Genomic DNA, 14,289 nt, shown 5'->3' with positions numbered 1-14,289 from the left:
GGTAATGCAACCAAAAGATGTATGTTATAAATCCTCCTTCTTCAGAAAAGCACTCTTACATGTTTTGGCCCTAAAACCTCTTCCAGACTCAGAGATCTAAATGATTTCCTTTGCAAATAAGAAGAAATTCTAATGATAGGCCTGTGCTAATGCCCTCATTATGTGAGATGCCCAGAGTTATTTCCTTCTTCGTCCTAAAAAGCTTTGTGAGTTTCAGAGTTTCGAGGTGCACCTGGAGTTTTTTCCTTGTAGTAATGAAAAAAACCCTAAAAATTAAACTATTTTAGAATATGAACTATAACAATTAAGATTTTTATTTAAAAGAATTCAAAGTCACTAAATAAGACAGACTGGAAATAAGAAGCCCTTGCAGACGGGTCTTTGCTTCTAGGGTGGGTTTCAGACAAGCTCCACGACATTCAGAATTACAGTAAACACTGTGCTGTCTTTCCTGATCCCTAGGAACTTTTTTTATTTCCATTGCCTCTGACATCTACATGTTTGTTTCTTTTTCTTCTTACCAGTTCCTGTTGTGCTAGAGGCTCTGAATGCCTCCATGGGTCTCTCTCCCTAGAGCAAAGCTCAGTTATTCCCAAGTCAAGACGATGTCCCCTCTCCAGAGAAGACCACCTGACCTGTTGATTTTCTTCTTGGAAGAATGGGTCACCCAACCAAGACCAAACTCGTAAAACAGAAATAGCCTTCCAAAAGATTCAGTTCTGAAACCCTTATTCTAGAATCACCTGTCATAGAAGACTTTCTAGTTCTCCCTGTCACAGTGCACCCACTGTGCAGAAAAGAGCAATTGTACCCCGAATCAGAGGATAATTCAGGTTGGAAGGGATCTCACGCTCAGAAAAAGGTCAGTCATGAGGTCAGACTGGGTGGCTCAGTGCTTTATCCAGTCAGGTGTCAAAAACCTCCAATGTGACTGAATAACCTCTCTGGACACCTGTTGCAATGCTTGACTATCTTCATGGTGAAAACGTTTGTCCCTATATTCAGTCTGAGCACCTCTTACTCCAATTTATGCCAAATGCTTCTGTCCTCCTGACATGCACCGCTCCGAAGAACCTAGATCCACCTCCTCAGTAACATTCCTTCTTGGTTTTGGAAGACTGCTGCTAGGTGCTCCTGAAGCCCCCTCTTCCTCTGAGCAACCCTTGGTTCCCTTAGCCTCAGAGGGCAAGCACTCCAGCCCCCAGCCACCTTGGTGGTCCTCTGCTGAACTTGCTCCAGTTAATCTATATCCGTCTTGTTCTGGGGGTCCCAAAACTGGGTGCAATATGGTCTAATGAGTGCTGAGTAAATGGGGGTAGTCACTTCCCTCAGTTTACTGGCTATACTGTTACTAGTGCAGCCCAGGATGCTTTTAGCCTTCTCTGCTGCCGGGGCATGCTGCTGGCTTGTGTTCAGCTTGCTGACCACCAGGACCCCCACGCTGTTTTCAGAGGAGGTGCCCCCCAGCTGGTCAGTCCCCAGGCTGTTTGTATTGTGCATGCCAATAAAAATGTCATCCATTGCCGGTGTGTTGCGGGGCCAGATCCTACAGGCACTCATTTGTACTTCGTTTGGCCCCTCAGTGATGACCTTCCGCATCCCACGAGTAGCGTAAGAAGAGTAACCATTGCCAGAGGCTGGAGCGCTCATCTCCTGGTCTGCCACCGCCATCCCTCTGCCTGATGATGGACCTCGTTGATTCAGACCCCGACCCACGGACCAAACCTGGTCTGGCCTCGGACCTGTCCTGCTGGCAACCAGCACCAGACCGGACCCCGGCTTGCTGCCTCGCATGCCCTGCTTGCTCTGGGGCCAGCCGCCGCCACCGGTGATCTGGACACCAGGCACGAGCCCCGTACCTGCCCTGCTTGGCCTGCTGGGACGCTGTGGGACAGGAGCTCAGGCAGGGGCTGAAGGCCCCAGGGGGGTCCCAGGGTGCCGGGACCCAGTGGCAGCGGCATGCTGGGGGTTCTGGAGGGACTGGTCTCCTCGCAGCATGACGATGGCCCTGGCGACGTGTGCCTCCACGGCAGGCGTTTGGGTGGCTGTGCAGGACAACTTCAGCTGCCCAAAGCCTGCTGCAGGTGGAAACGTGGGAAGAGAGGACTTCTTCTTCTCAGCCATGGGCACCAGTAACAGCTCTTAATGGCCATACTTGTGTCCTGCCTTGTAGGTTCCTCCGACTGTTTTTCCGTTTTCCACTAAAATGTTCTTTCCCAGTAGATAACGGCAGGATGGAGACCAAGACACTGAAGGGGAAAAGTAACCAAACTGTTCGCTTCTGATACCATTCTCTGCGACTCCTGTTAATCAGACAGTGGAAAAAGAGCAGGGTAATTTGGACTGATGGACTGCAGATACAGGAAAAGGACATTTTCAGGATACGTACGTTGTTCTTCCACTGTGTTTTATTACCAGGCTGCTTCAATAGAAAGCCAAACTTAGCTGCCACTATTGGAATTAATGATGATGATGCAGTTTGAAGCATAAAAATATTTTAAGTTTGATTGATCAATAATAGTATTGAATGTTCAGTTAAGAGACCCCTTCTAAGAAAAAAATGTCCTGTGGTAGTTTTTGTTTTCCCACAATATTTTAAATTCATCTACTAACTCTGTATTCTCTAGAATAGAAAGTCTTCAGCTCTTTTTCTAATTTTATGATATATAATGTATATATTTACAGTAAATAATACAATTACAAATGCAAAGTTTAAATCCTTTGCCAAGATTCAGTTACATCCATACTCACCTCTTTCTTTTTGCCAGGGTACCCACATCTCCATTGCTCTTGGAAAGTGTCAACATCCAGAAGCTTCACTGAACATGCTGTAATTCTGAACTCAGATCTAGTTATTAGCTGCACTCTTTTCCCTTAACAGCTTTATCAACACAGTACAATACAGACCTTGATAACTTACGATTGCTGAGGGCTAATTAAAAGGCACTAATATTTCTAGTGATGGTTAGACTAGATTATGTTCTCTTTTTCCTATCAATAGATTATTTTTCCAACAGGCAGGAATATGACCATGATAGGTAAATATCATACCCCTACTTGTTAGAAATCAGTTTACATCTTACTTATTTCTCAGCAAAGGATTTTTCAGTAAAAAGCCCATCATTTGCAAAATAGCGAGCAATGTGTTACACTTACTGCACAGGGAGAAAAGGTGCAGAGGTGTTTATTCTGCTGATCTGAGTCATATTATAACTAAGTATGAAAGGGCTGGGCTCTAATTTTTTTTAAACAATGAACAATAGATTAGGGGCTTGCTTAGCTATTCTTCAATCATTAACACTATACCTGTCGAATTCTCTGTGCTTAACAAAATCCGATAATTGCAGATAGCATTAGTTCTGCATCTTTGGAGAAGGGCCAGCACAGATTCTAATGAAATAAGCCAACCATGCAACGAGGGATTTAGGAAGCACTGCTATGCTGCCTACAATGACATTTTATTACTGATTAAATAATGTCTGAATCTGACTGTTCTGCAGTATTTTGCAACCTTACAGTAGCTAGATTCAAATACTTTAAGAAAATAAGAATAATGTGATTCTCAGAGGGTCTACTCTTTTGCAAATGGAGTCAAGTTGTTCAAAATCAGAAGCTCATTAGCTAGCTCATTCCAAATTGTATTAAGGCTGGATTCAAGCTGTATGTGCAGAGTGGCTTTGAAAGCATACAAAGTAAATACATTCGGGCATGTGCAATTTGAAAATTAGTATATTCATTCAGTAATATGAACAAAGTTTCACACTCATGCTTCATAGTCTCTGCTGATTTTTTTCAAGGCTTCTAACTGGAGTTTTGGGCAGGGGTCCTGGCTATGTGTAAGACTATTCCTCTCTACAAGTCTCACTTCTATTATATCTCTGAACCACTACAGCAACCACAGTATTTCTGCTCTTTGTCCAAAATTTTACACTGTCTGTATGGTCAGGTCAGGCAGCCCCCCTCCTTACAACAGAAGGATGCCACAGTCGGAGCCTTTTCTGTAAAACAACCCAGAGCGTGGCACTCTTCTGCAGAACCTATAGGATGCTGCCCTCCGTCTGCCTTGCAGAGCTTCTTTTTCAGATGGGATGGGCCCCAGCATCACAATGGATCGGGGATAGCGATTTCTGTTATTTATGTAATTTAATTTAATTTATGCACAGACTTTCTTGACGGGATTGATTATAGGGCAATTCACCTGGACTGAATTTCTCTCAAAATGCGTCTGTCTGAGAAGACCTCAAGCAAGCACCAAGAGCTGCTGCAGAGGCCTCCTTTCAAGAAATGCAGTTGTATAAATCAGTAGTAAGAAAAGAACTGGAGGAAAATGTAAGATCTCAGCATCACTAAATAAATTAACCAGTCAAATCGGATTTCTCCAATCAGTTTAAAAATCAGTCTTGCCATCACATGAACTCACACACTACTATGCTTAAGAAGTATCAGATATTTTCAGCAGCATAGATCTCAAGAACAACAACATATATTTCACTCCAGGGGAAATACAGTCCATGGTATTAGTGTTACATTTCAATTTACTAAAGGTTCCTTTGGATACCAAGAGATCTGTCACTTCAAAAGTGTGTCTTTAAGACCACGAACTGTGTTGAAAGGCCTGGTGTGCACACTGGAGAAAATGTTTGGAGATTCTTGCAAATAAACTGGCACAGGACTTGGTAAGACATATTCTTTGACTTTTTTTTTTTTTAATCAAATTTTAAATTTACTTTAATATTACATTGTCCTAGGGATGCAATGACAATGTTTGAGTTTTGGTGACCCTGACTGATTTGCAAATCTTGATGCCGATGAAATGCAATCTATCCTCAGGAAAGACAGCATTATTTAAAACATTTGGGAGGAATTTTACTGTATTCATTACGTAGACTCCTTCTTAACCATAACTACAACTTTCTGGGACTTCTTGTCATATTTATGGTTCTTACCAGGAGTGAATATGGTTTGTATTTAACAGTTATGATGAATAGTTTTTATGCATCACAGCAAAACTTGGTATTTTAAATTTATAGTTGCTTTGAATTTGAATCATGAAATATTCATTACATTTTCACAACAAAAACTTCTTCTAACAAATCATTCACTCAGTTTATTTTGTATACTAATTTCATGTAGGTCTAGAATACAAATTCTGTGCAGAAGTAGGAGCATTACCACAACAGGCAGCTGGTTACCAAACATTTGGAATCTGACTATTTGGAGAAATAATATGACTTTAATTATTTTTTCCTCATAGGCTGGGGTGGAGTCATAAATTCTTTGTTTGGGGAACACTGCTTAGGCTCTGTAAGTTAATGGTACTTTTGAAAGCAGAATATCAACACTCCTTGCTATGCTCTGCATCACTGTCTGTATCCATGAAAAGCTGATATGAGCTTCCATAACAAGTTTTAATTGACAATATTTTGACACATTCATCAGCTTCAGACCTATGTAAAATATGTATGTGCTTTGTTTTACCTGGGCATCTCTGGTTTAACTTTTCTGCAGATTTCTTTTCATAGCAAGATGAATCACCATGGAATATAGTCTTCTATGAAAATATGGAATAAATTGTTTACATGGTTCTTTACCAACCTCTGAAAATACAGGTCAGGGTTGGGCATTGTACTGCTTGGCTTAGACTTCAACAGTTCATGGGAAGCTTCTGACTTTTTCCATATCAATTGAGCCAGGATTGGCAATGCTGGAGTGTAGAGGGAATATTACACCTCCCTTCTTCAGATTTTCATCACTGGTGGTGGCCAGACTAGGCATAAACAAACAAACAACAAAAAGTCATCCACATTCCCAACAGTCGGCCACCGCTTTAGTTTAGCCATTGATTTCAGTGGCTGGAGAGGAGACATAGAAAGCCTACACTAAGTCTGTCGCATTTTCATTTGTGATTAAGCATGATGATAGTTAAAGCCACAGTGACTGATTATATATATTTTTATTGGTAGGAAAGGTTTAGGAAGGTTAAACTTTGAAACTTGGATCAAGGTTCTTCCCCAGAAATGCATGGATCAGTGACTGATCTACCAAAATTGCTACCATTCTGGAAGCTGGCTGAACTAGAAAATTTAAGATGCATATTTGACAATAGACATAGCCCCTAGTTACCATTCAGTAAGAGGACTAGAGTTGCATATGAATTACAATTTCTAAATTTAATTAAATGTTATTAATAAAAAATTGTCTATATTTTAAGTCAGACAGTGAAAAATAAAATCATCCATCTAAATTCCAAATGAACCCAATGTCTGTTTTCCTTCCAAAGCAAATAAAAAAGGTTTCATTTTGTGGGTTTTCATTTTACTTTCAAAGAATTTTCCAAATTAAGTTTAGGCAAATATTGTAATGAAATTACTTTTCATTAAAAATCTAAATTTTCTATAAAAGGATCAGAATCAAACCAATGTGTTTCCATATTTTCTTCAGACTTTTGCCTGGTATGGTTCAGAAATTCTAAATGGGTAAGTTGTTCCAATAAAATTAAAATCTGTACAATTTTTTAAAATGTTATCATGACTTCTGAAAATATGCTTACGAAAAATTTCTGTACAATGAGCAAAATGTAGCTTGAAATGCATTTTTCTTAATTTTTAATTATGTTTTCTCTCTTTTTAAAATCAGTATGAATGAGAAGTCTGCAAACTTTTCAGTACAGGACTCCATCTTTCTTCCAAAGTCCTTGTACTTCTCACTATTCTGCGGGAACATAATGAATGTAAGCAAAGTAAAATAAATAAATAAATAAATAAATAAAAATTAAAAGTAATCTAGAATACATTCATTTAATTTCTGTGATGCAATGTTTTTAAATCTGAATCATTATTTCAACACTTTAATGTGACTGTGCAAAAATCAGACTATGTGTTTGATAGATTTGCTGAAGACAGAGCCTGACCAATATCCCTTTAAGCAAATCCTTGAAAGGCAAACATTAGTATCAGATCCAGACAAAGAAGTGATTCCAGCCACAAGATACCGGAAGAAAAGAGAATGGAGAATTACCTCTGTGGACTCAAAAGGCAAAGGAAGTGCTAAGAAAAATAAATAGAAGGTTGTTAAGTAAGCCATTAATATAAGGGGGAGAGGTTACATAGAGGAAATTAAACTAATTCTGAAGCATAAACGCAGAAATAAAACTGGAAATTCCATCATTAGACAATAGAGTATGCAAGAACACAACCCTTAATCTCTGCTGTTTCTTCAGTATAAACAAATCTGCTGGTTGCTAGCATTATTGCTGAAAACAGATCTCATCAAATTGTACACAGAGAGTAAGTTTCATCTTTTGGAAATAAAGCTATTACTTCCATTATACCTCTTTGTCCAGGAAACCTACATTTAAGTCCAGATTGAAAACAGTCAAAGACACAGTTTCTTGTTAAGTAGTCAACAACCTGAAGGCACTGCTTTCTCTAAAGCCTTAAATAAAAAAAGTAAATAGGGAAAGGGGTCCAGAAGGCAGGATCTAATGTAATTTAAAACTGGAATTACATCAGCAGTTTCAAACAGATGGCAGAATGTAGAGATAAATGTGTTAGCTCCTTTAGCTTATTTGGTCTCTCCATTGTTTGCATCATTAAAAGCAGAAATAGTTTACAATTTAAAAATATACTGTGTATTATACATTGGAAAAATGGACATGCACCTACTGAGTAGAAGGAGGTAGGATTAAATTAATTTGCCATACTTTAATGTACAGTATCTGGGATGCTTTAGGCAAGTCTGCAAATAGGTTTCCTAGGAAATGAGATGAACAAAAATATAATGACCTTGAAATTATACCCCCAAATGTCCCAAGTATTTAGCAACCTGGCTCAGAAGTGGTAATTACATAAAAAATACAAAAGATCCTTAATTGCTTCAGTTATAGTGTATCTAGGCAGGTCAGTTACTGTACACAGCTGCAAAAAATGGTACGTGATTAATAAGGGGTTGCTTATGATAGTGCTAACTAGCTAGTGTATAGTGCAAAACACTCATTTCTTTTCCAATTAAAGAAAAAAAAATCTGGTTTTGATTAGGCCCTTCAGAGGGTCTAAGTCTGTAGCAGCAAAATACTCCACTCTCACGTTGTTAAATGTTTCAGTCAAGGACCAAGCAGCATATATTCATGAAAAACAGAACGGTTTAAATAAAATACTGGGGTGAAAATGCTGCAAATATCAAAATAAGACACTTCAGACCATTCTGGTTATTCTAGTTTGTTGACTGTAAAACTAAAGGGTAAACCAGTTCAAATAAGTAAGACTTGATACAGGTGCATCTCCAGAGCTGGAACGAGGCACCAACTTTTCCTGTGATTCGTTAAATTGCAATTAATCATTCTTTCCATGTAGCTCTAAATTCATTCCAGCAAAGTTTGAAGAAGGAAGCATTCAAAAAATCATGTAAGAGAACTTGCCATACTTCAGCATAGTATTGTGGTTCCAACAGATCCGGGAGAAACACTGAACTGTATGGAGAGCTCTTCAGATTTGTGAACTTCTTGTGGTTGACCCATCAATGGGATGGGAAAAATGTGCAGTCATGATCTTTGGAGCATTGCCTGAAAAAACGTGCTCTGCAGATGAGTCACTAAAATGGACCCTGCTCAGATCAGAGTGTGCGTATATTGAAAGTATGACTTGGTCCACTGTGATTCTAGAGCCTGACTATCCTCTGGGCACGCTCTCAGTATGTCCATGGGCTCTCCTGAGCTCCAGGCATGACTCCACCTAGGTTTGGGAAGGGGAAGGGACCAGGAATCAGGGGAGGGGGCACAAATGGCAACCACCAGTGGGGCTGAAATCCAGAAAATTTGTGGGTTTCCTCTTGTCATCCCTCAGGAGAGGCATGAAACTTAACACTGACAATTCAGTCTTCATTCCTGGGCGTAACATTCAACACTTTACAGAGGTGGATAGAGCAGCTTGCTCAGGCATTCATTAAGGATTCTCCTTGCAGATCTCTCCATATCTTGGCAAATTTGGTTCATGCATCTGAGGTCACCACAGCAGCTAGACAGTGATGACTTTTTTACATAGCGAAAGCTGAAAGTCTAGGAAATTAAACAAGACCTTCAAATAAATACTACTGTAACAAATGGGCTTTTGAAACTGTTCTCCAAATCTTGGTCACACCCACAGCTTTGTCTTCACTTAAGAAAAAAAAGTTAACAGCTATTTTTCTAGTTTCTGGTGTGCATGCGTGTGTATATTCACATTCATTGAATTTAAATCCTGCCCAATTTATAGTTTTCAGAGAAAGTAATAGGCAGTTTTTAAAGCCCTTAAAAGAACCATATTATTCCCTGCAGAGTAGTAGATTTAAAGGCAAAACAGAATTATTTTGTGCCATGATTTGACCATTAATGGTATCCTGTGTATTGAGTGTGATCAGAAACTACGGCGTTAGATCAAGCACTGCAAAAAGATGTCTGGGAAGAGATACTCAGAAATAAATACAGACCTGCATTCTGCTTTGCTTATCACTGGGATCATGGAAAGTGATAAAGGGAGACTTGGGATGCAGAGAAGCAATGCAGCTTTGGGAACTCCTGGGAAAAATCCTGTATTATCTTACCGGGGAATCCCTCTTGAAGTCTCACTGAAGCCATCTGTGGCAAATCCCCTCCGCTGCCCTTAAAAAGGCACAGTGTGCCAAGCTCTGTGGCCACTTGGCTCTTCTATAGATTCATTGTGTGCCCACACCTTTTTCCTGCCCAAGTCTCCTTGTGCCTTAGAGAAGAGAACAAACTAAACTCTCCAGCAGATTTTGGATTTGATGCTCTATAATCTCATCTTTGGCATCTATGCAAGGACCAGCCAAAATCTCATTCAGAGAAAGCAGAATTGCCTGCAATCCAGGCAAAAGGCACACCGAATGGTCTAATTTCCTTAAAGGGTCTGAATTCACATGTTTAAATTCTGTGTGGATAATGATTTGCAAGTGATGTCTTTCCTATATCATTCCTACTATAGATTGTCATTTACCAGATCAAAAATAAAATTTTCATTTTTTTAGAATTGAAATGCAGAACAGAGAGGGTATCCCCCCAAGACAAATCTGCACAAAACAATATTAACTCCAAGGCAGGTCAAATGTTCACTGACACATCTTGACAATGCCCCTTTTCTTTACATTGACTCTATTTGATTAAACTGATTGAAATGCATTTCATACTTGTGCTTTGTCAGTCTATATTTTGGGCTTCATGAACAAAATGATAGTAGATTGACTTACCCAGATACTTCACAAAGCTTGTCATGTTGAATTAATTAATGTTGCTTGTACAGCGTGAGAATATGGAGATTCATCTTTTCATGTCTGCATTTGCTTTATAACCAAATAAGGGGGTGATAAAGCATTACATTGGTAGTTAATAGACATTTTAAATGTCTTCATTTCTTTAGAAACATACAATGGAAGTATTACAATAATTGTCACACACATTATGTAACATTAGTTACATAAAACCAGAAATACTACAGTAGTAACCAAGAGTAGTAATGAATAAAACGATCTATGCTTTCTCTTTTTTTCCTTCCTTTTGGTTAACGGATAGTGCAGAAACTGATCATACATGCAATTACTCTTTAGAAAACTGAGCATAGTAAATTTTACTAAATCTCCAAAGTCTTGGGAGGAGATTTTGTGCTGAAGTCTTGCAACATTGTTAGTGATTTGAGTAGAATTTCATTAACTTCATTTACAACACAGTAGTGCTTCCCCCATCTCACTTACAGACACATACCCATTTGGGCTTGTGGAGGTTTTTTTATGATATCCAAACCCCTTCTTGTTAAACACTATGCCTTAATAAAGCTGAAGTCTGTTTTAGTGCATTTCTTTTTGTACTAAATAAAACAAGCAAGCTGTGTAAAACATGAAAGTTGTCAATTAGCTTTATGAATGCAATTAGAAGCAATGATGTGAATGCATTGTATTTTTAGGTGAGAAGCTGAACAAAGCATCATCAAATATGATTGTCATTCAAACAGATGTAAGATAGTCGAATACAATATTCTGTGCAGAAGCTGTCAATATTTGGTTTTGTCAAAAGCCCCTTTTACCTTTTATTCCTTAGTCATGAGATTCAGGAAGCAGCAGTTAAGTCACTTTTATACTGGCTCGCTGTACATACATTGCTTTATTTCAGCAGCAATGGAGTCAGAAGTCCAAATGAAAGCTATAGAAGCTCCCACTGCCAAAAGTTTGTTCACCATATTTATAGCTTACATACCATAAAAACACATTAATACATCCAAGTGCCTGAGGAAGTACGTACTTATCCTTGTACACTACATTATCTCTGTGAACTCCATGGCTCGGTTCCCCCTTCTTCTTCTCTTTGTGGCATAAAGGCTATGAAAACTAGTCCTGGTCCTGTTACTGGTAACTGAAACAGATTCTGCCTTTGCAGGGAGGAAAGCTGGAGGCCATGACATCATGCTGGTGGGAAGGAGGGCGGTAGGTATACCAAGCATCTGCTGAAAGAGTGAAGCTGAAGATTTGCGATGGTATGTAGCCTGCTGAAAGAGGACTACACCAGACTACACCAGTTCTACACCAGACTGCACTTCACACACCAGGGAACTCTATACACATGGTTTAAGCAGCCAAACAAACAGACACAGTGGTCCAGAGATGTGAATTCAAGGCCTTGTATCAAAGGTTGCTTCCACCTGACCTGGTCATTTCAAGTGGAAGGAGGAGTCAGCCTGGGGCGCCATCAGCTATAGAAACGGACCTCAAATCCATACCGGCTTCTCTGTAAGTTGAGTATCATTCATTTTCACTTCCAAAACACAGAGAATATGACTGTGCCTTCAACATACCTTTTCTCTTCTGGCTTTCTTACAAATTTAAACTAAATAACAACTCTGTCTTTTGCTTTTCATTATATATTTTTTCTTAGGAATAGAAAAAAAAGTAGAGATAACTACACTCTTGCTTTAATTTCTGCTAATGGCAAAAGTCCTCGGGGACGGTGGGGAATAGGGAAGACAAAGGGCGGGGGGGGAGAAGAGGGAGAAGGAGGGAAGAAAGGAAGGAAGAAAGAAGGGAAGGGAGGGAAGGGAGAAGGAAAAGGAGGAGGAAAGGGAAGGAGGAAAGGGGGGAAAGGAAGAAGAGAAGATGGGAGAGAAGAGAGGAAGAGAGGAAGGAGGGAAGGGAGGAAAACAGGAAGGGAAAGGGGCAAAGAAAGGAGGGAAATATCAAATGAGATGAGCATAGGTAATAAACTGTAGAAGGAATGAAGTTTTCAACTCAGCTGCCAGAACTGACAAGATGAACTTTTCCAGCCAGCCCTGTAGTCTGAAAAGTAGGCTACAGGTTGGAGCCAATAAGTCCAAGGAAGAACATGACAAATAAAGTACAGCTGTGCATCATATTTGTAATAATGCAGCTTAATTAGAAAGTGATTAAAAAGCTTAATGGTTATCAAATGATGCTTATGTCAGAGATGCATTGCAACTCCTCTGCAAGTGCTATGAGACCCTTGCTTCCTCACAGAAACTTAGATGAGATTCCTGTTACAGGCAAGCTGCCAGTTATTGTTTCTTATTGTGGTAAAATGCTCAGAAATTCAGTATTGATAACTTGCTTTCTGTTAAGTTCACAAAATTATTCTGCTTTTATATATAGCATTGTATAAATCTGTTTGCTCTGGTCCATGACTAATATTCTCATTTAAGTGCTTTTCAAGTATGTTATTTGAAACAATTTCTTCTTCTGTTACTTGGTCTTTGAGCTTACTTGACTGCTGACCTATTTGGTCCAACAGCTGAAAACACTCGCAAATGCATAATTCCTGACTGATATGGAATAGAATTTTTGCAAGATATCCAGTATTGGCTTCCAGATTTCAAGTGACAGGAGCAAGGTTCATGTCTAGGTAAGTAGTTTCCAGGGGTCAACTAACCACACCAAGAAGTAGACACATAATTTCTAGCTTGATTTATCTACATCTACTTTCCAAAACTCTCATTTCTGCATTTTCTTTAGTGTTCAACAGCTCTTGTGTGCCATAAATGAGTCTTCTTTTAAGATTTTTTAAATAAAAACTAAACAGCATATTGCATTAGTCATGCCTACATAGGTTTTACAGACTTCTAACTCTTTTCTGAACTCTTTCCTAATGACAGACTGGTGTGGAGAGACTGGCTAGGATTTTAGTGGCAGTCTCCTCAAGGCAACACCACCTTCTATTGCTACTTGACAGCCCTGCATTTTAGAGAGCATGCTCAAGCACTCTTAGCCGAAGACCACAGAAGTTCACATTCAGCTGTTCATTCAGTTTACATTTGAGTCTCTTTCAGAGTCACCATTTTCCAGATTATCCTTTGTGCAAATATGAGGTTACTCTATTTCTGCCTGTATCATTTGAGCAGACTCAGCCCAGACATCCATACTGTTATAATAACTGATCAGTCCTTGCTCTTATTATTATTTTCCGATCTGTATCTGCAAAATGGACTAACACCACACTCGCATTTTTGTACAGATGAATGCACTGGAACTACTCAAGACAGCTTCCAATGGTTCACTATTATGAGTGCCCCCTGATGATTTTGATTACCCATTGGCAGTATTAGGATGAAAACAGAACAACAGTGATGCATGTCTGTGCAGGTGTTGGGAGGCTGTTACTTCACTCAGAAACAAACTATATTTGCCGTAGTCCAGAGAGTCCTTTACAGGGCCACTTGTGCGTGTGTATTCTTCTGATGACTACGTGGCACTCACACAGTTCATGCTTAATTTCTTAGGTGGATGAAGGTATTTGTTCACAAACATGATAATTTCTTATTTCCCAAGTCTTTTTGATTCATTATTTAATATTTTCCTCCATTAAAATCTTTATCCTGGTCTAAATTATTTGTAAAACAGTCATATAAAAAAGAAGGCTACAAAAGATTCTCCAATAGTCAGAGCAAATGTATCATGAGTAGCTCCCATGTGTTCACATCAACTACCAATCTGCAACCTGCAGCAAACGGACAGTTCAATGTATCATGAACAATATTCATTTATAAGTTGCAGATGAATGTTTGTGATTGATTCTCAAATAATAGAACAGGAATGAGTTCTGTGCAAATGAATAATTGAACCAACCTTGCTATCTTCAGTACAGACTAAGTTTGTTTAAACCAACCACATTCAGCTGGAATGACAGTACTTAATGGAATACGCATCATGCTGCATAGTTTGCTCAGCCAAAATTGTCTTCTGCTTGAATTGGCCAGTGTGTATACCACAAAGAAGCAATGCCAATTACCTCCTGGTGGAATCTCT

At 39.2% G+C, this 14,289-nt stretch overlaps 1 long non-coding RNA gene across 1 annotated transcript; it reads right to left on the bottom strand.

Annotated features, from left to right (window-relative positions):
* Nucleotides 1–291: 291 nt before the first annotated feature.
* LOC138684680 (uncharacterized) lies at nt 292–7,318 on the bottom strand. The gene is made up of 2 exons (XR_011323921.1): nt 5,479–7,318; nt 292–2,836 (listed from the first exon to the last, which is right to left on the bottom strand). It is a non-coding gene; the product is annotated as an uncharacterized lncRNA (long non-coding RNA).
* Nucleotides 7,319–14,289: the final 6,971 nt, after the last annotated feature.

The sequence above is a fragment of the Haliaeetus albicilla genome, chromosome 3, assembly GCF_947461875.1.
Source record: "Haliaeetus albicilla chromosome 3, bHalAlb1.1, whole genome shotgun sequence".
In the NCBI taxonomy this organism is placed as follows: domain Eukaryota; kingdom Metazoa; phylum Chordata; class Aves; order Accipitriformes; family Accipitridae; genus Haliaeetus; species Haliaeetus albicilla.
This window is presented reverse-complemented; position numbering and strand designations above follow the sequence as displayed.